General features: G+C 48.4%; 1 protein-coding gene across 1 annotated transcript in view; it reads right to left on the bottom strand.

The window, feature by feature from the left end:
- The window catches only part of ift22 (intraflagellar transport 22 homolog (Chlamydomonas)), a 135,247-nt gene continuing 109,999 nt past the window's right edge, over positions 1 to 25,248 (bottom strand). The window contains exon 5 of the mRNA XM_072469108.1: positions 1 to 25,248. This exon is cut by the window's right edge and continues 11,286 nt beyond it. The gene's annotated coding sequence lies outside the window, so the exon portion shown is untranslated.

Below are 25,248 nucleotides of genomic sequence, written 5' to 3' on the forward strand. Positions count from 1 at the left end.
TGAATAGTTGGCACCATGCTGTATTTAATCTTATTTCATCTATGAATGAAAGAACAAAAATGCCACACGCATAAAAGCAAATATATTTATCATAAAAGCAAATATATTTATAACAACAAACATTTCACGCACTCACTCAGCATGTGTATGTGCTTCGTATGAGGTGCCAATGGAAAATACAGATAATGTTTGATCATTGTGCAGGAAAAACAGACAAGGTTTACAAAGTAGATTTTAATACAGCTGGTCAGTCAATTGTGGCACAAAAGAATTGGACTTTTGATTGTTCATTGCAATCAGAGTTACAAACAGATATTCATTGCAATCAGAGTTGCAAACAGATCGAGTTTGTTTTGGGTACCAATGTGTGCCAGACTTGAACTGCCAATTTAAAAATGTCACCTTTAAAAGAAAATATTGTAAATATTGAGACATAGACATGCATTGGGGATTTGGAAAGAATCATTTGTACCCAATTCACTTTTTCCAATTAAAGGGCAATTTAGCGCGGCCAATCCACCTACTCTGCACATCTTTGGTTGTGGAGGCAAAATCCACGCAAACACGGGGAGAATGTGTAAACTCCACACAGACTGTGACCCAGAGCTGGGATCGAATCTGGGACCTCGGCACCGTGAGGCAGCAATGCTAACCACTGCGCCACCGTGCTGCCCGCCAATTTATTCTCCAGTAAGTAAAAAACATCTCATTACAAATGTGTTTAGTCGCCACCCAACTTAGAGCAATATCTTTTTTAAATTTAAAGTACCCAATTTTTTTTTCCAATTAAGGGGCAATTTTAGCATGGCCAACTCACCCACCCTGTATATCTTTGAGTTGTGGGGATGAGACCCATGCAGACACGGGGAGAATGCGCAAACTCCAAATGGTCAGTGACCCAGGGCCAGGATCAAATCTGGGTCCTCGGCGATGTGAGGCAGCTGTGCTAACCATTGTGCCACCCCTTATGAGTCTTTTCCAAGTTACAAACCTGAGGTTCAATCCCGGCCACGGGTTCTCGGCGCCATGAGGCAGCAATGCTAACCACTGTGCCGCTCCACTTTAAACCTAAATTAATCCAGTAACATTTCCATATTAGTTATATGGAATCATAGAATGTAACGGAAAACTTAGAAATTTACTGGCACACATATGCATTGACCAAGGATAAGCAGATATCCCCTCCATAAACGGCCCAATTATTGCTGACATGTTTTACTTCTAAAAGGATGTCTTCCTTTATGTACATTTCCAATGTTTTTCTGCCCATAAGGATTGGTGAGTGTGGACTGGGTTCAACAGCGATCAGGATTAGTGTGTGGACTGGGTTCAACAGCGATCAGGATTATTGTGTGTGGACTGGGTTCAACAGTGATCAGGATTAGTATGTGGACTGGATTCAACAGCAATCAGGATTAGTGTGTGGACTGGGTTCAACAGCGATCAGGATTAGTGTGTGGACTGGGTACAACAGCGATCAGGATTAGTGTGTGGACTGGGTTCAACAGCAATCAAGATTATTGTGTGTGGACTGGGTTCAACAGTGATCAGGATTAGTATGTGGACTGGATTCAACAGCAATCAGGATTAGTGTGTGGACTGGGTTCAACAGCGATCAGGATTAGTGTGTGGACTGGGTACAACAGCGATCAGGATTAGTGTGTGGACTGGGTTCAACAGCAATCAAGATTAGTGTGTGGACTGGATTCAACAGCGATCAGGATTAGTGTGTGGACTGGGATCAACAGCGATCAGGATTAGTGTGTGGACTGGGGTCAACGGCTATCAGGATTAGTGTGGACTGGGTTCAACAGCGATCAGGATTAGTGTGTGGACTGGGTTCAACAGCGATCAGGATTAGTGCGTGGACTGGTTCAACAGCGATCAGGATTAGTGTGTGTCGACTGGGTTCAACAGTGATCAGAATTAGTGTGCGTAGACTGGGTTCAACAGTGATCAGGATTAGTGCGTTGTTGACTGGGTTCAACAGCGATCAAGATTAGTGTGTGTGGACTGGGTTCAACAGCTATCAGGATTAGTGTGTGGACGGAGTTCAACAGCGAACAGGATTAGTGTGTGGACTGGGTTCAACAGCGATCAAGATTAGTGTGTGTGGACTGGGTTCAACAGCTATCAGGATTAGTGTGTGGACGGAGTTCAACAGTGATCAGGATTAGTGTGTGGACGGAGTTCAACAGCGATCAAGATTAGTGTGTGTGGACTGGGTTCAACAGCTATCAGGATTAGTGTGTGGACGGAGTTCAACAGTGATCAGGATTAGTGTGTGGACGGAGTTCAACAGCGATCAGGATTAGTGTGTGGGGACTGGGTTCAACAGCGATCAGGATTAGTGTGTGTAGACGGAGTTCAACAGCGATCAGGATTAGTGTGTGGACTGGGTTCAACAGCGATCAGGATTAGTGTGTGGACGGAGTTCAACAGCGATCAGGATTAGTGTGTGTGGACTGGGTTCAACAGCGATCAGGATTAGTGTGTGGACGGAGTTCAACAGCGATCAGGAATAGTGTGTGGACTGGGTTCAACAGCGATCAAGATTAGTGTGTGTGGACTGGGTTCAACAGCGATCAGGATTAGTGTGTGGACGGAGTTCAACAGCGATCAAGATTAGTGTGTGTGGACTGGGCTTAACAGCGACCATGATTAGTGTGTGGACGGACTTCAACAGCGATCAGGATTAGTGTGTGGACTGGGTTCAACAGCGATCAGGATTAGTGTGTGGACTGGGATCAACAGCAATCAGGATTAGTGTGTGGACTGGGGTCAACGGCTATCAGGATTAGTGTGGACTGGGTTCAACAGCGATCAGGATTAGTGTGTGGACTGGGTTCAACAGCGATCAGGATTAGTGCGTGGACTGGTTCAACAGCGATCAGGATTAGTGTGTGTCGACTGGGTTCAACAGTGATCAGAATTAGTGTGCGTAGACTGGGTTCAACAGTGATCAGGATTAGTGCGTTGTTGACTGGGTTCAACAGCGATCAAGATTAGTGTGTGTGGACTGGGTTCAACAGCTATCAGGATTAGTGTGTGGACGGAGTTCAACAGCGAACAGGATTAGTGTGTGGACTGGGTTCAACAGCGATCAAGATTAGTGTGTGTGGACTGGGTTCAACAGCTATCAGGATTAGTGTGTGGACGGAGTTCAACAGTGATCAGGATTAGTGTGTGGACGGAGTTCAACAGCGATCAAGATTAGTGTGTGTGGACTGGGTTCAACAGCTATCAGGATTAGTGTGTGGACGGAGTTCAACAGTGATCAGGATTAGTGTGTGGACGGAGTTCAACAGCGATCAGGATTAGTGTGTGGGGACTGGGTTCAACAGCGATCAGGATTAGTGTGTGTAGACGGAGTTCAACAGCGATCAGGATTAGTGTGTGGACTGGGTTCAACAGCGATCAGGATTAGTGTGTGGACGGAGTTCAACAGCGATCAGGATTAGTGTGTGTGGACTGGGTTTAACAGCGATCAGGATTAGTGTGTGGACGGAGTTCAACAGCGATCAGGAATAGTGTGTGGACTGGGTTCAACAGCGATCAAGATTAGTGTGTGTGGACTGGGTTCAACAGCGATCAGGATTAGTGTGTGGACGGAGTTCAACAGCGATCAAGATTAGTGTGTGTGGACTGGGCTTAACAGCGACCATGATTAGTGTGTGGACGGACTTCAACAGCGATCAGGATTAGTGTGTGGACTGGGTTCAACAGCGATCAGAATTAGTGTGTGGACTGGGTTCAACAGCAATCAGGATTAGTGTGTGGACTGGGTTCAACAGCGATCAGAATTAGTGTGCGTAGACTGGGTTCAACAGTGATCAGGATTAGTGCGTTGTCGACTGGGATCAACAGCGATCAAGATTAGTGTGTGTGGACTGGGTTCAACAGCTATCAAGATTAGTGTGTGGACGGAGTTCAACAGCGATCAGGATTAGTGTGTGGACTGGGTTCAACAGCGATCAAGATTAGTGTGTGTGGACTGGGTTCAACAGCTATCAGGATTAGTGTGTGGACGGAGTTCAACAGCGATCAGGATTAGTGTGTGTGGACTGGGTTCAACAGCGATCAGGATTAGTGTGTGGACGGAGTTCAACAGCGATCAGGATTAGTGTGTGGACTGGGTTCAACAGCGATCAGGATTAGTGTGCGGACGGAGTTCAACAGCGATCAAGATTAGTGTGTGGACGGAGTTCAACAGCGATCAGGATTAGTGTGTGGACGGAGTTCAACAGCAATCAAGATTAGTGTGTGTGGACTGGGTTAAACAGCGATCAGGATGAGTGTGTGGACGGAGTTCAACAGTGATCAGGATTAGTGTGTGGACGGAGTTCAACAGCGATCAGGATTAGTGTGTGGACGGAGTTCAACAGCGATCAGGATTAGTGTGTGTGTACTGGGTTCAACAGCGATCAGGATTAGTGTGTGTGGACGGAGTTCAACAGCGATCAGGATTAGTGTGTGGACTGGGTTCAACAGCGATCAGAATTAGTGTGCGTTGACTGGGTTCAACAGCGATCAAGATTAGTGTGTGGTCGGAGTTCAACAGCGATCAGGATTAGTGTGTGTGGACAGGGTACAACAGCGATCAGGATTAGTGTGTGGACTGGGTTCAACAGCGATTAGGATTAGTGTGTGTGGACCGGGCTTAACAGCGATCAGGATTAGTGTGTGGACGGACTTCAACAGCGATCAGGATTAGTGTGTGTGGACTGGGTTCAACAGCGATCAGGATTAGTGTGTGTGGACGGAGTTCAACAGCGATCAGGATTAGTGTGTGGACTGGGTTCAACAGCGATCAGGATTAGTGTGTGGACGGAGTTCAACAGCGAACAGGATTAGTGTGTGGACTGGGTTCAACAGCGATTAGGATTAGTGTGTAGACAGAGTTCAACAGCGATCAGAATTAGTGTGCGTAGACTGGGTTCAACAGTGATCAGGATTAGTGCGCTGTCGACTGGGATCAACAGAGATCAAGATTAGTGTGTGTGGACTGGGTTCAACAGCTATCAGGATTAGTGTGTGGACGGAGTTCAACAGCGAACAGGATTAGTGTGTGGACTGGGTTCAACAGCGATCAAGATTAGTGTGTGTAGACAGAGTTCAACAGCGATCAGAATTAGTGTGCGTAGACTGGGTTCAACAGTGATCAGGATTAGTGCGTTGTCGACTGGGATCAACAGAGATCAAGATTAGTGTGTGTAGACAGAGTTCAATAGCGATCAGAATTAGTGTGCGTAGACTGGGTTCAACAGTGATCAGGATTAGTGCGTTGTCGACTGGGATCAACAGCGATCAAGATTAGTGTGTGTAGCCAGAGTTCAACAGCGATCAGAATTAGTGTGCGTAGACGGGGTTCAACAGTGATCAGGATTAGTGCGTTGTCGACTGGGATCAACAGCGATCAAGATTAGTGTGTGTGGACTGGGTTTAACAGCGATCAGGATTAGTGTGTGGACGGAGTTCAACAGCGATCAGGATTAGTGTCTGGACGGAGTTCAACAGCGATCAGGATTAGTGTGTGTGGACTGGGTTCAACAGCGATCAGGATTAGTGTGTGGATGGAGTTCAACAGCGATCAGGATTAGTGTGTGTGGACTGGGTTCAACAGCGATCAGGATTAGTGTGTGGATGGAGTTCAACAGCGATCAGGATTAGTGTGTGTGGACTGGGTTCAACAGCGATCAGGATTAGTGTGTGTGGACTGGGTTCAACAGCGATCAGGATTAGTGTGTGTGGACTGGGTTCAACAGCGATCAGGATTATTGTGTGGACGGACTTCAACAGCAATCAGGATTAGTGTGTGGACTGGGTTCAACAGCGATCAAGATTAGTGTGTGGACTGAGTTCAACAGCGATCAAGATTAGTGTGTGGACTGGGTTCAACAGCGATCAAGATTAGTGTGTGTAGACAGGGTTCGACAGCGATCAGAATTAGTGTGCGTTGACTGGGTTCAACAGTGATCAGGATTAGTGCTTTGTCGACTTGGATCAACAGCGATCAAGATTAGTGTGTGGACGGAGTTCAACAGCGATCAGGATTAGTGTGTGGACGGAGTTCAAAAGCGATCAAGATTAGTGTGTGGATGGAGTTCAACAGCAATCAAGATTAGTGTGTGTGGACTGGGTTCAACAGCGATCGGGATTAGTGTGTGGATGGAGTTCAACAGCGATCAGGATTAGTGTGTGGACGGAGTTCAACAGTGATCAGGATTAGTGTGTGGACTGGGTTCAACAGCGATCAGAATTAGTGTGTGTGGACTGGGTACAACAGCCATCAGGATTAGTGTGTGGACGGAGTTCAACAGCGATCAAGATTAGTGTGTGGACTTGGTTCAACAGCGATTAGGATTAGTGTGTGGACGGACTTCAACAGCAATCAGGATTAGTGTGTAGACTGGGTTCAACAGGGATCAAGATTAGTGTGTGGACTGGGTTCAACAGCGATCAGGATTAGTGTGTGTGGACTAGGTTCAACAGCGATTAGGATTAGTGTGTGGACGGACTTCAACAGCGAACAGGGTTAGTGTGTGGACTGGGTTCAACAGCGATCAAGATTAGTGTGTGTGGACTGGGTTCAACAGCGATCAGGATTAGTGTGTGGACGGAGTTCAACAGCGATCAAGATAAGTGTGTGGACGGAGTTCAACAGCGATCAAGATTAGTGTGTGGATGGAGTTCAACAGCGATCAAGATTAGTGTGTGAGGACTGGGTTCAACAGCGATCAGGATTAGTGTGTGTGGACGGAGTTCAACAGCGATCAGGATTAGTGTGTGGACTGGGTTCAACAGCGATCAGGATTAGTGTGTGGACGGAGTTCAACAGCGATCAGGATTAGTGTGTGTGGACTGGGTTCAACAGCGATCAGGATTAGTGTGTGGACTGGGTTCAACAGCGATTAGGATTACTGTGTGTGGACCGGGCTTAACAGCGATCAGGATTAGTGTGTGTGGACGGAGTTCAACAGCGATCAGGATTAGTGTGTGGACTGGGTTCAACAGCGATCAGGATTAGTGTGTGTAGACAGGGTTCAACAGCGATCAGAAGTAGTGTGCGTAGACTGGGTTCAACAGTGATCAGGATTAGTGCGTTGTCGACTGGGATCAACAGCGATCAAGATTAGTGTGTGTGGACTGGGTACAACAGCGATCAGGATTAGTGTGTGGACGGAGTTCAAAAGCGATCAAGATTAGTGTGTGGACGGAGTTCAACAGCGATCAGGATTAGTGTGTGTGGACTGGGTTCAACAGCGATCAAGATTAGTGTGTGGACGGAGTTCAACAGCGATCAGGGTTAGTGTGTGGACTGAGTTCAACAACGATCAGGATTCGTGTGTGGACGGAGTTCAACAGCGATCAGGATTAGTGTGTGGACCGGGTTCAACAGCGATCAGGATTAGTGTGTGGACGGAGTTCAACAGCGATCAGGATTAGTGTGTGTGGACTGGGTTCAACAGCGATCAAGATTAGTGTGTGGACGGAGTTCAACAGCGATCAGGGTTAGTGTGTGGACTGAGTTCAACAGCGATCAGGATTAGTGTGTGGACGGAGTTCAACAGCGATCAGGATTAGTGTGTGGACTGGGTTCAACAGCGATCAGGATTAGTGTGTGGACGGAGTTCAGCAGCGATCAGGATTAGTGTGTGTGGACTGGGTTCAACAGTGATCAGGATTAGTGTGTGTGGACCGGGTTTAACAGCGATCAGGATTAGTGTGTGGACGGAGTTCAACAGCAATCAGGATCAGTGTGTGGACGGAGTTCAACAGCGATCAGGGTTAGTGTGTGGACGGAGTTCAACAGCGAACAGGATTAGTGTGTGGACGGAGTTCAACAGCGATCAGGATTAGTGTGTGGACGGAGTTCAACAGTGATCAGGATTAGTGTGTGTGGACTGGGTTCAACAGCGATCAGGGTTAGTGTGTGGACGGAGTTCAACAGCGATCAAGATTAGTGTGTGGACGGAGTTCAACAGCGATCAGGGTTAGTGTGTGGACTGGGTTCAACAGCCATCAGGATTAATGTGTGGACGGAGTTCAACAGCGATCAGGATTAGTGTGTGGACTGGGTTCAACAGCGATCAGGATTAGTGTGTGGACGGAGTTCAACAGCGATCAGGATTAGTGTGTGTGGACTGGGTTCAACAGGAATCAGGATTAGTGTGTGTGGACTGGGTTCAACAGCGATCAGGATTAGTGTGTGGACGGAGTTCAACAGCGATCAGGATTAGTGTGTGTGGACTGGGTTCAACAGTGATCAGGATTAGTGTGTGGACTGGGTTCAACAGTGATCAGGATTAGTGTGTGTGGACCGAGTTCAACAGCGATCAGGATTAGTGTGTGGACTGGGTTCAACAGCGATCAGGATTAGTGTGTGGACGGAGTTCAACAGCGATCAGGATTAGTGTGTGTGGACTGGGTTCAACAGGAATCAGGATTAGTGTGTGTGGACTGGGTTCAACAGCGATCAGGATTAGTGTGTGGACGGAGTTCAACAGCGATCAGGATTAGTGTGTGTGGACTGGGTTCAACAGTGATCAGGATTAGTGTGTGGACTGGGTTCAACAGCGATTAGGATTAGTGTGTGGACGGACTTCAACAGCGATCAGGATTAGTGTGTGGACTGGGTTCAACAGCGATCAGGATTAGTGTGTGGACGGAGTTCAACAGCGATCAGGATTAGTGTGTGTGGACTCGGTTCAACAGCGATCAGGATTAGTGTGTGGACTGGGTTCAACAGCGATCAGGATTAGTGAGTGGACGGAGTTCAACTGCGATCAGGATTAGTGTGTGTGGACTGGGGTCAACAGCGATCAGGATTAGCGTGTGGATGGAGTTCAACAGCGATCAGGATTAGTGTGTGTGGACTGGGTTCAACAGCGATCAGGATTAGTGTGTGGACGGAGTTCAACAGCGATCAGGATTAGTGTGTGTGGACTGGGTTCAACAGCGATCAAGATTAGTGTGTGGACGGAGTTCAACAGCGATCAGGGTTAGTGTGTGGACTGAGTTCAACAACGATCAGGATTCGTGTGTGGACGGAGTTCAACAGCGATCAGGATTAGTGTGTGGACCGGGTTCAACAGCGATCAGGATTAGTGTGTGGACGGAGTTCAACAGCGATCAGGATTAGTGTGTGTGGACTGGGTTCAACAGTGATCAGGATTAGTGTGTGGACTGGGTTCAACAGCGATCAGCATTAGTGTGTGTGGACTGCGTTCAACAGCGATCAGGATTAGTGTGTGTGGACTGGGTTCAACAGCGATTAGGATTAGTGTGTGGACGGAATTCAACAGCAATCAGGATTAGTGTGTGGACTGGGTTCAACAGCGATCAGGATTATTGTGTGGACGGACTTCAACAGCAATCAGGATTAGTGTGTGGACTGGGTTCAACAGCGATCAGGATTATTGTGTGGACGGACTTCAACAGCAATCAGGATTAGTGTGTGGACTGGGTTCAACAGCGATCAGAATTAGTGTGCGCAGACTGGGTTCAACAGTGATCAGGATTAGTGCGTTGTCGACTTGGATCAACAGCGATCAAGATTAGTGTGTGTGGACAGGGTTCAACAGCTATCAGAATTAGTGTGTGGACGGAGTTCAACAGCGAACAGGGTTAGTGTGTGGACTGGGTTCAACAGCGATCAAGATTAGTGTGTGGACGGAGTTCAACAGCGATCAATATTAGTGTGTGGACGGAGTTCAACAGCGATCAGGATTAGTGTGTGGACGGAGTTCAACAGCGATCAAGAATAGTGTGTGGACGGAGTTCAACAGCGATCAAGATTAGTGTGTGTGGACTGGGTTCAACAGCGATCAGGATTAGTGTGTGTGGACCGGGTTTAACAGCGATCAGGATTAGTGTGTGGACGGAGATCAACAGCGATCAGGATTAGTGTGTGGACTGGGTTCAACAGCGATCGGGATTAGTGTGTGGACGGAGTTCAACAGCGATCAGGATTAGTGTGTGGACTGGGTTCAACAGCGATCAGAATTAGTGTGTGTGGACTGGGTACAACAGCGATCAGGATTAGTGTGTGGACGGAGTTCAACAGCGATCAAGATTAGTGTGTGGACTGGGTTAAACGGCGATCAGGATTAGTGTGTGGACGGAGTTCAACAGCGATCAGGATCAGTGTGTGGACGGAGTTCAACAGCGATCAGGGTTCGTGTGTGGACGGAGTTCAACAGCGAACAGGATTAGTGTGTGGACGGAGTTCAACAGCGATCAGGATTAGTGTGTGGACGGAGTTCAACAGTGATCAGGATTAGTGCGTGTGGACTGGGTTCAACAGCGATCAGGGTTAGTGTGTGGACGGAGTTCAACAGCGATCAAGATTAGTGTGTGGACGGAGTTCAACAGCGATCAGGGTTAGTGTGTGGACTGGGTTCAACAGCGATCAGGATTAGTGTGTGGACGGAGTTCAACAGCGATCAGGATTAGTGTGTGGACTGGGTTCAACAGCGATCAGGATTAGTGTGTGGACGGAGTTCAGCAGCGATCAGGATTAGTGTGTGTGGACTGGGTTCAACAGCGACCATGATTAGTGTGTGGACGGACTTCAACAGCGATCAGGATTAGTGTGTGGACTGGGTTCAACAGCGATCAGAATTAGTGTGTGGACTGGGTTCAACAGCAATCAGGATTAGTGTGTGGACTGGGTTCAACAGCGATCAGAATTAGTGTGCGTAGACTGGGTTCAACAGTGATCAGGATTAGTGCGTTGTCGACTGGGATCAACAGCGATCAAGATTAGTGTGTGTGGACTGGGTTCAACAGCTATCAAGATTAGTGTGTGGACGGAGTTCAACAGCGATCAGGATTAGTGTGTGGACTGGGTTCAACAGCGATCAAGATTAGTGTGTGTGGACTGGGTTCAACAGCTATCAGGATTAGTGTGTGGACGGAGTTCAACAGCGATCAGGATTAGTGTGTGTGGACTGGGTTCAACAGCGATCAGGATTAGTGTGTGGACGGAGTTCAACAGCGATCAGGATTAGTGTGTGGACTGGGTTCAACAGCGATCAGGATTAGTGTGCGGACGGAGTTCAACAGCGATCAAGATTAGTGTGTGGACGGAGTTCAACAGCGATCAGGATTAGTGTGTGGACGGAGTTCAACAGCAATCAAGATTAGTGTGTGTGGACTGGGTTAAACAGCGATCAGGATGAGTGTGTGGACGGAGTTCAACAGTGATCAGGATTAGTGTGTGGACGGAGTTCAACAGCGATCAGGATTAGTGTGTGGACGGAGTTCAACAGCGATCAGGATTAGTGTGTGTGTACTGGGTTCAACAGCGATCAGGATTAGTGTGTGTGGACGGAGTTCAACAGCGATCAGGATTAGTGTGTGGACTGGGTTCAACAGCGATCAGAATTAGTGTGCGTTGACTGGGTTCAACAGCGATCAAGATTAGTGTGTGGTCGGAGTTCAACAGCGATCAGGATTAGTGTGTGTGGACAGGGTACAACAGCGATCAGGATTAGTGTGTGGACTGGGTTCAACAGCGATTAGGATTAGTGTGTGTGGACCGGGCTTAACAGCGATCAGGATTAGTGTGTGGACGGACTTCAACAGCGATCAGGATTAGTGTGTGTGGACTGGGTTCAACAGCGATCAGGATTAGTGTGTGTGGACGGAGTTCAACAGCGATCAGGATTAGTGTGTGGACTGGGTTCAACAGCGATCAGGATTAGTGTGTGGACGGAGTTCAACAGCGAACAGGATTAGTGTGTGGACTGGGTTCAACAGCGATTAGGATTAGTGTGTAGACAGAGTTCAACAGCGATCAGAATTAGTGTGCGTAGACTGGGTTCAACAGTGATCAGGATTAGTGCGCTGTCGACTGGGATCAACAGAGATCAAGATTAGTGTGTGTGGACTGGGTTCAACAGCTATCAGGATTAGTGTGTGGACGGAGTTCAACAGCGAACAGGATTAGTGTGTGGACTGGGTTCAACAGCGATCAAGATTAGTGTGTGTAGACAGAGTTCAACAGCGATCAGAATTAGTGTGCGTAGACTGGGTTCAACAGTGATCAGGATTAGTGCGTTGTCGACTGGGATCAACAGAGATCAAGATTAGTGTGTGTAGACAGAGTTCAATAGCGATCAGAATTAGTGTGCGTAGACTGGGTTCAACAGTGATCAGGATTAGTGCGTTGTCGACTGGGATCAACAGCGATCAAGATTAGTGTGTGTAGCCAGAGTTCAACAGCGATCAGAATTAGTGTGCGTAGACGGGGTTCAACAGTGATCAGGATTAGTGCGTTGTCGACTGGGATCAACAGCGATCAAGATTAGTGTGTGTGGACTGGGTTTAACAGCGATCAGGATTAGTGTGTGGACGGAGTTCAACAGCGATCAGGATTAGTGTCTGGACGGAGTTCAACAGCGATCAGGATTAGTGTGTGTGGACTGGGTTCAACAGCGATCAGGATTAGTGTGTGGATGGAGTTCAACAGCGATCAGGATTAGTGTGTGTGGACTGGGTTCAACAGCGATCAGGATTAGTGTGTGGATGGAGTTCAACAGCGATCAGGATTAGTGTGTGTGGACTGGGTTCAACAGCGATCAGGATTAGTGTGTGTGGACTGGGTTCAACAGCGATCAGGATTAGTGTGTGTGGACTGGGTTCAACAGCGATCAGGATTATTGTGTGGACGGACTTCAACAGCAATCAGGATTAGTGTGTGGACTGGGTTCAACAGCGATCAAGATTAGTGTGTGGACTGAGTTCAACAGCGATCAAGATTAGTGTGTGGACTGGGTTCAACAGCGATCAAGATTAGTGTGTGTAGACAGGGTTCGACAGCGATCAGAATTAGTGTGCGTTGACTGGGTTCAACAGTGATCAGGATTAGTGCTTTGTCGACTTGGATCAACAGCGATCAAGATTAGTGTGTGGACGGAGTTCAACAGCGATCAGGATTAGTGTGTGGACGGAGTTCAAAAGCGATCAAGATTAGTGTGTGGATGGAGTTCAACAGCAATCAAGATTAGTGTGTGTGGACTGGGTTCAACAGCGATCGGGATTAGTGTGTGGATGGAGTTCAACAGCGATCAGGATTAGTGTGTGGACGGAGTTCAACAGTGATCAGGATTAGTGTGTGGACTGGGTTCAACAGCGATCAGAATTAGTGTGTGTGGACTGGGTACAACAGCCATCAGGATTAGTGTGTGGACGGAGTTCAACAGCGATCAAGATTAGTGTGTGGACTTGGTTCAACAGCGATTAGGATTAGTGTGTGGACGGACTTCAACAGCAATCAGGATTAGTGTGTAGACTGGGTTCAACAGGGATCAAGATTAGTGTGTGGACTGGGTTCAACAGCGATCAGGATTAGTGTGTGTGGACTAGGTTCAACAGCGATTAGGATTAGTGTGTGGACGGACTTCAACAGCGAACAGGGTTAGTGTGTGGACTGGGTTCAACAGCGATCAAGATTAGTGTGTGTGGACTGGGTTCAACAGCGATCAGGATTAGTGTGTGGACGGAGTTCAACAGCGATCAAGATAAGTGTGTGGACGGAGTTCAACAGCGATCAAGATTAGTGTGTGGATGGAGTTTAACAGCGATCAAGATTAGTGTGTGAGGACTGGGTTCAACAGCGATCAGGATTAGTGTGTGTGGACGGAGTTCAACAGCGATCAGGATTAGTGTGTGGACTGGGTTCAACAGCGATCAGGATTAGTGTGTGGACGGAGTTCAACAGCGATCAGGATTAGTGTGTGTGGACTGGGTTCAACAGCGATCAGGATTAGTGTGTGTGGACGGAGTTCAACAGCGATCAGGATTAGTGTGGGGACTGGGTTCAACAGCGATCAGAATTAGTGTGCGTTGACTGGGTTCAACAGCGATCAAGATTAGTGTGTGGTCGGAGTTCAACAGCGATCAGGATTAGTGTGTGTGGACAGGGTACAACAGCGATCAGGATTATTGTGTGGACTGGGTTCAACAGCGATTAGGATTACTGTGTGTGGACCGGGCTTAACAGCGATCAGGATTAGTGTGTGTGGACGGAGTTCAACAGCGATCAGGATTAGTGTGTGGACTGGGTTCAACAGCGATCAGGATTAGTGTGTGTAGACAGGGTTCAACAGCGATCAGAAGTAGTGTGCGTAGACTGGGTTCAACAGTGATCAGGATTAGTGCGTTGTCGACTGGGATCAACAGCGATCAAGATTAGTGTGTGTGGACTGGGTACAACAGCGATCAGGATTAGTGTGTGGACGGAGTTCAAAAGCGATCAAGATTAGTGTGTGGACGGAGTTCAACAGCGATCAGGATTAGTGTGTGTGGACTGGGTTCAACAGCGATCAAGATTAGTGTGTGGACGGAGTTCAACAGCGATCAGGGTTAGTGTGTGGACTGAGTTCAACAACGATCAGGATTCGTGTGTGGACGGAGTTCAACAGCGATCAGGATTAGTGTGTGGACCGGGTTCAACAGCGATCAGGATTAGTGTGTGGACGGAGTTCAACAGCGATCAGGATTAGTGTGTGTGGACTGGGTTCAACAGCGATCAAGATTAGTGTGTGGACGGAGTTCAACAGCGATCAGGGTTAGTGTGTGGACTGAGTTCAACAGCGATCAGGATTAGTGTGTGGACGGAGTTCAACAGCGATCAGGATTAGTGTGTGGACTGGGTTCAACAGCGATCAGGATTAGTGTGTGGACGGAGTTCAGCAGCGATCAGGATTAGTGTGTGTGGACTGGGTTCAACAGTGATCAGGATTAGTGTGTGTGGACCGGGTTTAACAGCGATCAGGATTAGTGTGTGGACGGAGTTCAACAGCAATCAGGATCAGTGTGTGGACGGAGTTCAACAGCGATCAGGGTTAGTGTGTGGACGGAGTTCAACAGCGAACAGGATTAGTGTGTGGACGGAGTTCAACAGCGATCAGGATTAGTGTGTGGACGGAGTTCAACAGTGATCAGGATTAGTGTGTGTGGACTGGGTTCAACAGCGATCAGGGTTAGTGTGTGGACGGAGTTCAACAGCGATCAAGATTAGTGTGTGGACGGAGTTCAACAGCGATCAGGGTTAGTGTGTGGACTGGGTTCAACAGCCATCAGGATTAATGTGTGGACGGAGTTCAACAGCGATCAGGATTAGTGTGTGGACTGGGTTCAACAGCGATCAGGATTAGTGTGTGGACGGAGTTCAACAGCGATCAGGATTAGTGTGTGTGGACTGGGTTCAACAGGAATCAGGATTAGTGTGTGTGGACTGGGTTCAACAGCGATCAGGATTAGTGTGTGGACGGAGTTCAACAGCGATCAGGATTAGTGTGTGTGGACTGGGTTCAACAGTGATCAGGATTAGTGTGTGGACTGGGTTCAACAGTGATCAGGATTAGTGTGTGTGGACCGAGTTCAACAGCGATCAGGATTAGTGTGTGGACTGGGTTCAACAGCGATCAGGATTAGTGTGTGGACGGAGTCCAACAGCGATCAGGATTAGTGTGTGTGGACTGGGTTCAACAGGAATCAGGATTAGTGTGTGTGGACTGGGTTCAACAGCGATCAGGATTAGTGTGTGGACGGAGTTCAACAGCGATCAGGATTAGTGTGTGTGGACTGGGTTCAACAGTGATCAGGATTAGTGTGTGGACTGGGTTCAACAGCGATTAGGATTAGTGTGTGGACGGACTTCAACAGCGATCAGGATTAGTGTGTGGACTGGGTTCAACAGCGATCAGGATTAGTGTGTGGACGGAGTTCAACAGCGATCAGGATTAGTGTGTGTGGACTCGGTTCAACAGCGATCAGGATTAGTGTGTGGACTGGGTTCAACAGCGATCAGGATTAGTGTGTGGACGGAGTTCAACTGCGATCAGGATTAGTGTGTGTGGACTGGGGTCAACAGCGATCAGGATTAGCGTGTGGATGGAGTTCAACAGCGATCAGGATTAGTGTGTGTGGACTGGGTTCAACAGCGATCAGGATTAGTGTGTGGACGGAGTTCAACAGCGATCAGGATTAGTGTGTGTGGACTGGGTTCAACAGCGATCAAGATTAGTGTGTGGACGGAGTTCAACAGCGATCAGGGTTAGTGTGTGGACTGAGTTCAACAACGATCAGGATTCGTGTGTGGACGGAGTTCAACAGCGATCAGGATTAGTGTGTGGACCGGGTTCAACAGCGATCAGGATTAGTGTGTGGACGGAGTTCAACAGCGATCAGGATTAGTGTGTGTGGACTGGGTTCAACAGTGATCAGGATTAGTGTGTGGACTGGGTTCAACAGCGATCAGCATTAGTGTGTGTGGACTGCGTTCAACAGCGATCAGGATTAGTGTGTGTGGACTGGGTTCAACAGCGATTAGGATTAGTGTGTGGACGGACTTCAACAGCAATCAGGATTAGTGTGTGGACTGGGTTCAACAGCGATCAGGATTATTGTGTGGACGGACTTCAACAGCAATCAGGATTAGTGTGTGGACTGGGTTCAACAGCGATCAGGATTATTGTGTGGACGGACTTCAACAGCAATCAGGATTAGTGTGTGGACTGGGTTCAACAGCGATCAGAATTAGTGTGCGCAGACTGGGTTCAACAGTGATCAGGATTAGTGCGTTGTCGACTTGGATCAACAGCGATCAAGATTAGTGTGTGTGGACAGGGTTCAACAGCTATCAGAATTAGTGTGTGGACGGAGTTCAACAGCGAACAGGGTTAGTGTGTGGACTGGGTTCAACAGCGATCAAGATTAGTGTGTGGACGGAGTTCAACAGCGATCAATATTAGTGTGTGGACGGAGTTCAACAGCGATCAGGATTAGTGTGTGGACGGAGTTCAACAGCGATCAAGAATAGTGTGTGGACGGAGTTCAACAGCGATCAAGATTAGTGTGTGTGGACTGGGTTCAACAGCGATCAGGATTAGTGTGTGTGGACCGGGTTTAACAGCGATCAGGATTAGTGTGTGGACGGAGATCAACAGCGATCAGGATTAGTGTGTGGACTGGGTTCAACAGCGATCGGGATTAGTGTGTGGACGGAGTTCAACAGCGATCAGGATTAGTGTGTGGACTGGGTTCAACAGCGATCAGAATTAGTGTGTGTGGACTGGGTACAACAGCGATCAGGATTAGTGTGTGGACGGAGTTCAACAGCGATCAAGATTAGTGTGTGGACTGGGTTAAACGGCGATCAGGATTAGTGTGTGGACGGAGTTCAACAGCGATCAGGATCAGTGTGTGGACGGAGTTCAACAGCGATCAGGGTTCGTGTGTGGACGGAGTTCAACAGCGAACAGGATTAGTGTGTGGACGGAGTTCAACAGCGATCAGGATTAGTGTGTGGACGGAGTTCAACAGTGATCAGGATTAGTGCGTGTGGACTGGGTTCAACAGCGATCAGGGTTAGTGTGTGGACGGAGTTCAACAGCGATCAAGATTAGTGTGTGGACGGAGTTCAACAGCGATCAGGGTTAGTGTGTGGACTGGGTTCAACAGCGATCAGGATTAGTGTGTGGACGGAGTTCAACAGCGATCAGGATTAGTGTGTGGACTGGGTTCAACAGCGATCAGGATTAGTGTGTGGACGGAGTTCAGCAGCGATCAGGATTAGTGTGTGTGGACTGGGTTCAACAGTGATCAGGATTAGTGTGTGTGGACCGGGTTTAACAGCGATCAGGATTAGTGTGTGGACGGAGTTCAACAGCAATCAGGATCAGTGTGTGGACGGAGTTCAACAGCGATCAGGGTTAGTGTGTGGACTGGGTTCAACAGCGAACAGGATTAGTGTGTGTGGACCGAGTTCAACAGCGATCAGGATTAGTGCGTGCGGACTGGGTTCAACAGCGATTAGGATTAGTGTGTGGACGGACTTCAACAGCGATCAGGATTAGTGTGTGGACTGGGTTCAACAGTGATCAGGATTAGTGTGTGGACTGGGTTCAACAGTGATCAGGATTAGTGTGTGTGGACTGGGTTCAACAGCGATCAGGATTAGTGCGTGTGGACTGGGTTCAACAGCGATTAGGATTAGTGTGTGGACGTACTTCAACAGCGATCAGGATTAGTGTGTGGACTGGGTTCAACAGCGATCAAGATTAGTGTGTGTAGACAGGGTTCAACAGCGATCAAGATTAGTGTGTGGGGACTGGGTTCAACAGCTATCAGGTTTAGTGTGTGGACGGAGTTCAACAGTGAACAGGATTAGTGTGTGGACTGGGTTCAACAGTGATCAGGATTAGTGCGTTGACGACTGGGATCAACAGCGATCAAGATTAGTGTGTGTAGACAGAGTTCAACAGCGATCAGAATTAGTGTGCGTAGACTGGGTTCAACAGAGATCAGGATTACTGCGTTGTCGACTGGGATCAACAGCGATCAAGATTAGTGTGTGTAGACAGAGTTCAACAGCGATCAGAATTAGTGTGTGTGGACTGGGTTCAACAGTGATCAGGATTAACGCGTTGTCGACTGGGATCAACAGCGATCAAGATTAGTGTGTGTGGACTGGGTTTAACAGCGATCAGGATTAGTGTGTGGACGGAGTTCAACAGCGATCAGGATTAGTGTGTGTGGACTGGGTTCAACAGCGATCAGGATTAGTGTGTGTGGACGGAGTTCAACAGCGATCAGGATTAGTGTGGGGACTGGGTTCAACAGCGATCAGAATTAGTGTGCGTTGACTGGGTTCAACAGCGATCAAGATTAGTGTGTGGTCGGAGTTCAACAGCGATCAGGATTAGTGTGTGTGGACAGGGTACAACAGCGATCAGGATTATTGTGTGGACTGGGTTCAACAGCGATTAGGATTACTGTGTGTGGACCGGGCTTAACAGCGATCAGGATTAGTGTGTGTGGACGGAGTTCAACAGCGATCAGGATTAGTGTGTGGACTGGGTTCAACAGCGATCAGGATTAGTGTGTGTAGACAGGGTTCAACAGCGATCAGAAGTAGTGTGCGTAGACTGGGTTCAACAGTGATCAGGATTAGTGCGTTGTCGACTGGGATCAACAGCGATCAAGATTAGTGTGTGTGGACTGGGTACAACAGCGATCAGGATTAGTGTGTGGACGGAGTTCAAAAGCGATCAAGATTAGTGTGTGGACGGAGTTCAACAGCGATCAGGATTAGTGTGTGTGGACTGGGTTCAACAGCGATCAAGATTAGTGTGTGGACGGAGTTCAACAGCGATCAGGGTTAGTGTGTGGACTGAGTTCAACAACGATCAGGATTCGTGTGTGGACGGAGTTCAACAGCGATCAGGATTAGTGTGTGGACCGGGTTCAACAGCGATCAGGATTAGTGTGTGGACGGAGTTCAACAGCGATCAGGATTAGTGTGTGTGGACTGGGTTCAACAGCGATCAAGATTAGTGTGTGGACGGAGTTCAACAGCGATCAGGGTTAGTGTGTGGACTGAGTTCAACAGCGATCAGGATTAGTGTGTGGACGGAGTTCAACAGCGATCAGGATTAGTGTGTGGACTGGGTTCAACAGCGATCAGGATTAGTGTGTGGACGGAGATCAGCAGCGATCAGGATTAGTGTGTGTGGACTGGGTTCAACAGTGATCAGGATTAGTGTGTGTGGACCGGGTTTAACAGCGATCAGGATTAGTGTGTGGACGGAGTTCAACAGCAATCAGGATCAGTGTGTGGACGGAGTTCAACAGCGATCAGGGTTAGTGTGTGGACGGAGTTCAACAGCGAACAGGATTAGTGTGTGGACGGAGTTCAACAGCGATCAGGATTAGTGTGTGGACGGAGTTCAACAGTGATCAGGATTAGTGTGTGTGGACTGGGTTCAACAGCGATCAGGGTTAGTGTGTGGACGGAGTTCAACAGCGATCAAGATTAGTGTGTGGACGGAGTTCAACAGCGATCAGGGTTAGTGTGTGGACTGGGTTCAACAGCCATCAGGATTAATGTGTGGACGGAGTTCAACAGCGATCAGGATTAGTGTGTGGACTGGGTTCAACAGCGATCAGGATTAGTGTGTGGACGGAGTTCAACAGCGATCAGGATTAGTGTGTGTGGACTGGGTTCAACAGGAATCAGGATTAGTGTGTGTGGACTGGGTTCAACAGCGATCAGGATTAGTGTGTGGACGGAGTTCAACAGCGATCAGGATTAGTGTGTGTGGACTGGGTTCAACAGTGATCAGGATTAGTGTGTGGACTGGGTTCAACAGTGATCAGGATTAGTGTGTGTGGACCGAGTTCAACAGCGATCAGGATTAGTGTGTGGACTGGGTTCAACAGCGATCAGGATTAGTGTGTGGACGGAGTTCAACAGCGATCAGGATTAGTGTGTGTGGACTGGGTTCAACAGGAATCAGGATTAGTGTGTGTGGACTGGGTTCAACAGCGATCAGGATTAGTGTGTGGACGGAGTTCAACAGCGATCAGGATTAGTGTGTGTGGACTGGGTTCAACAGTGATCAGGATTAGTGTGTGGACTGGGTTCAACAGCGATTAGGATTAGTGTGTGGACGGACTTCAACAGCGATCAGGATTAGTGTGTGGACTGGGTTCAACAGCGATCAGGATTAGTGTGTGGACGGAGTTCAACAGCGATCAGGATTAGTGTGTGTGGACTCGGTTCAACAGCGATCAGGATTAGTGTGTGGACTGGGTTCAACAGCGATCAGGATTAGTGTGTGGACGGAGTTCAACTGCGATCAGGATTAGTGTGTGTGGACTGGGGTCAACAGCGATCAGGATTAGCGTGTGGATGGAGTTCAACAGCGATCAGGATTAGTGTGTGTGGACTGGGTTCAACAGCGATCAGGATTAGTGTGTGGACGGAGTTCAACAGCGATCAGGATTAGTGTGTGTGGACTGGGTTCAACAGCGATCAAGATTAGTGTGTGGACGGAGTTCAACAGCGATCAGGGTTAGTGTGTGGACTGAGTTCAACAACGATCAGGATTCGTGTGTGGACGGAGTTCAACAGCGATCAGGATTAGTGTGTGGACCGGGTTCAACAGCGATCAGGATTAGTGTGTGGACGGAGTTCAACAGCGATCAGGATTAGTGTGTGTGGACTGGGTTCAACAGTGATCAGGATTAGTGTGTGGACTGGGTTCAACAGCGATCAGCATTAGTGTGTGTGGACTGGGTTCAACAGCGATCAGGATTAGTGTGTGTGGACTGGGTTCAACAGCGATTAGGATTAGTGTGTGGACGGACTTCAACAGCAATCAGGATTAGTGTGTGGACTGGGTTCAACAGCGATCAAGATTAGTGTGTGGACTGGGTTCAACAGCGATCAGGATTATTGTGTGGACGGACTTCAACAGCAATCAGGATTAGTGTGTGGACTGGGTTCAACAGCGATCAGGATTATTGTGTGGACGGACTTCAACAGCAATCAGGATTAGTGTGTGGACTGGGTTCAACAGCGATCAGAATTAGTGTGCGCAGACTGGGTTCAACAGTGATCAGGATTAGTGCGTTGTCGACTTGGATCAACAGCGATCAAGATTAGTGTGTGTGGACAGGGTTCAACAGCTATCAGAATTAGTGTGTGGACGGAGTTCAACAGCGAACAGGGTTAGTGTGTGGACTGGGTTCAACAGCGATCAAGATTAGTGTGTGGACGGAGTTCAACAGCGATCAATATTAGTGTGTGGACGGAGTTCAACAGCGATCAGGATTAGTGTGTGGACGGAGTTCAACAGCGATCAAGAATAGTGTGTGGACGGAGTTCAACAGCGATCAAGATTAGTGTGTGTGGACTGGGTTCAACAGCGATCAGGATTAGTGTGTGTGGACCGGGTTTAACAGCGATCAGGATTAGTGTGTGGACGGAGATCAACAGCGATCAGGATTAGTGTGTGGACTGGGTTCAACAGCGATCGGGATTAGTGTGTGGACGGAGTTCAACAGCGATCAGGATTAGTGTGTGGACTGGGTTCAACAGCGATCAGAATTAGTGTGTGTGGACTGGGTACAACAGCGATCAGGATTAGTGTGTGGACGGAGTTCAACAGCGATCAAGATTAGTGTGTGGACTGGGTTAAACGGCGATCAGGATTAGTGTGTGGACGGAGTTCAACAGCGATCAGGATCAGTGTGTGGACGGAGTTCAACAGCGATCAGGGTTCGTGTGTGGACGGAGTTCAACAGCGAACAGGATTAGTGTGTGGACGGAGTTCAACAGCGATCAGGATTAGTGTGTGGACGGAGTTCAACAGTGATCAGGATTAGTGCGTGTGGACTGGGTTCAACAGCGATCAGGGTTAGTGTGTGGACGGAGTTCAACAGCGATCAGGGTTAGTGTGTGGACTGGGTTCAACAGCGATCAGGATTAGTGTGTGGACGGAGTTCAACAGCGATCAGGATTAGTGTGTGGACTGGGTTCAACAGTGATCAGGATTAGTGTGTGGACGGAGTTCAGCAGCGATCAGGATTAGTGTGTGTGGACTGGGTTCAACAGTGATCAGGATTAGTGTGTGTGGACCGGGTTTAACAGCGATCAGGATTAGTGTGTGGACGGAGTTCAACAGCAATCAGGATCAGTGTGTGGACGGAGTTCAACAGCGATCAGGGTTAGTGTGTGGACGGAGTTCAACAGCGAACAGGATTAGTGTGTGGACGGAGTTCAACAGCGATCAGGATTAGTGTGTGTGGACTGGGTTCAACAGCGATCAGGATTAGTGTGTGGACGTAGTTCAACAGCGATCAGGATTAGTGTGTGTGGACTGGGTTCAACAGTGATCAGGATTAGTGTGTGGACTGGGTTCAACAGTGATCAGGATTAGTGTGTGTGGACCGAGTTCAACAGCGATCAGGATTAGTGCGTGCGGACTGGGTTCAACAGCGATTAGGATTAGTGTGTGGACGGACTTCAACAGCGTTCAGGATTAGTGTGTGGACTGGGTTCAACAGTGATCAGGATTAGTGTGTGGACTGGGTTCAACAGTGATCAGGATTAGTGTGTGTGGACTGGGTTCAACAGCGATCAGGATTAGTGCGTGTGGACTGGGTTCAACAGCGATCAGAATTAGTGTGTGTGGACTGGGTACAACAGCGATCAGGATTAGTGTGTGGACGGAGTTCAACAGCGATCAAGATTAGTGTGTGGACTGGGTTAAACGGCGATCAGGATTAGTGTGTGGACGGAGTTCAACAGCGATCAGGATCAGTGTGTGGACGGAGTTCAACAGCGATCAGGGTTCGTGTGTGGACGGAGTTCAACAGCGAACAGGATTAGTGTGTGGACGGAGTTCAACAGCGATCAGGATTAGTGTGTGGACGGAGTTCAACAGTGATCAGGATTAGTGCGTGTGGACTGGGTTCAACAGCGATCAGGGTTAGTGTGTGGACGGAGTTCAACAGCGATCAAGATTAGTGTGTGGACGGAGTTCAACAGCGATCAGGGTTAGTGTGTGGACTGGGTTCAACAGCGATCAGGATTAGTGTGTGGACGGAGTTCAACAGCGATCAGGATTAGTGTGTGGACTGGGTTCAACAGCGATCAGGATTAGTGTGTGGACGGAGTTCAGCAGCGATCAGGATTAGTGTGTGTGGACTGGGTTCAACAGTGATCAGGATTAGTGTGTGTGGACCGGGTTTAACAGCGATCAGGATTAGTGTGTGGACGGAGTTCAACAGCAATCAGGATCAGTGTGTGGACGGAGTTCAACAGCGATCAGGGTTAGTGTGTGGACGGAGTTCAACAGCGATCAGGATTAGTGTGTGTGGACTGGGTTCAACAGCGATCAGGATTAGTGTGTGGACGTAGTTCAACAGCGATCAGGATTAGTGTGTGTGGACTGGGTTCAACAGTGATCAGGATTAGTGTGTGGACTGGGTTCAACAGTGATCAGGATTAGTGTGTGTGGACCGAGTTCAACAGCGATCAGGATTAGTGCGTGCGGACTGGGTTCAACAGCGATTAGGATTAGTGTGTGGACGGACTTCAACAGCGATCAGGATTAGTGTGTGGACTGGGTTCAACAGTGATCAGGATTAGTGTGTGGACTGGGTTCAACAGTGATCAGGATTAGTGTGTGTGGACTGGGTTCAACAGCGATCAGGATTAGTGCGTGTGGACTGGGTTCACAGCGATTAGGATTAGTGTGTGGACGTACTTCAACAGCGATCAGGATTAGTGTGTGGACTGGGTTCAACAGCGATCAAGATTAGTGTGTGTAGACAGGGTTCAACAGCGATCAAGATTAGTGTGTGGGGACTGGGTTCAACAGCTATCAGGTTTAGTGTGTGGACGGAGTTCAACAGTGAACAGGATTAGTGTGTGGACTGCGTTCAACAGTGATCAGGATTAGTGCGTTGACGACTGGGATCAACAGCGATCAAGATTAGTGTGTGTAGACAGAGTTCAACAGCGATCAGAATTAGTGTGCGTAGACTGGGATCAACAGAGATCAGGATTACTGCGTTGTCGACTGGGATCAACAGCGATCAAGATTAGTGTGTGTAGACAGAGTTCAACAGCGATCAGAATTAGTGTGTGTGGACTGGGTTCAACAGTGATCAGGATTAACGCGTTGTCGGCTGGGATCAACAGCGATCAAGATTAGTGTGTGTGGACTGGGTTTAACAGCGATCAGGATTAGTGTGTGGACGGAGTTCAACAGCGATCAGGATTAGTGTGTGTGGACTCGGTTCAACAGCGATCAGGATTAGTGTGTGGACGGAGTTCAACAGCGATCAAGATTAGTGTGTGGACGGAGTTCAACAGCGATCAGGGTTAGTGTGTGGACTGGGTTCAACAGCGATCAGGATTTGTGTGTGGACGGAGTTCAACAGCGATCAGGATTAGTGTGTGGACTGGGTTCAACAGCGATCAGGATTAGTGTGTGGACGGAGTTCAACAGTGATCAGGATTAGTGTGTGTGGACTGGGTTCAACAGGGATCAGGATTAGTGTGTGGACTGGGTTCAACGGGGATCAGGATTAGTGTGTGTGGACTGGGTTCAACAGCGATCAGGTTTTGTGTGTGGACGTACTTCAACAGCGATCAGGATTAGTGTGTGGACTGGGTTCAACAGCGATCAAGATTAGTGTGTGTCGACAGGGTTCAACAGCGATCAAGATTAGTGTGTGTGGACTGGGTACAACAGCGATCAGGATTAGTGTGTGGACGGAGTTCAACAGCGATCAAGATTAGTGTGTGGACTGGGTTAAACGGCGATCAGGATTAGTGTGTGGACGGAGTTCAACAGCGATCAGGATCAGTGTGTGGACGGAGTTCAACAGCGATCAGGGTTCGTGTGTGGACGGAGTTCAACAGCGAACAGGATTAGTGTG

The sequence above is a fragment of the Scyliorhinus torazame genome, chromosome 12, assembly GCF_047496885.1.
Source record: "Scyliorhinus torazame isolate Kashiwa2021f chromosome 12, sScyTor2.1, whole genome shotgun sequence".
NCBI classification, from domain to species: Eukaryota; Metazoa; Chordata; class Chondrichthyes; order Carcharhiniformes; family Scyliorhinidae; genus Scyliorhinus; species Scyliorhinus torazame.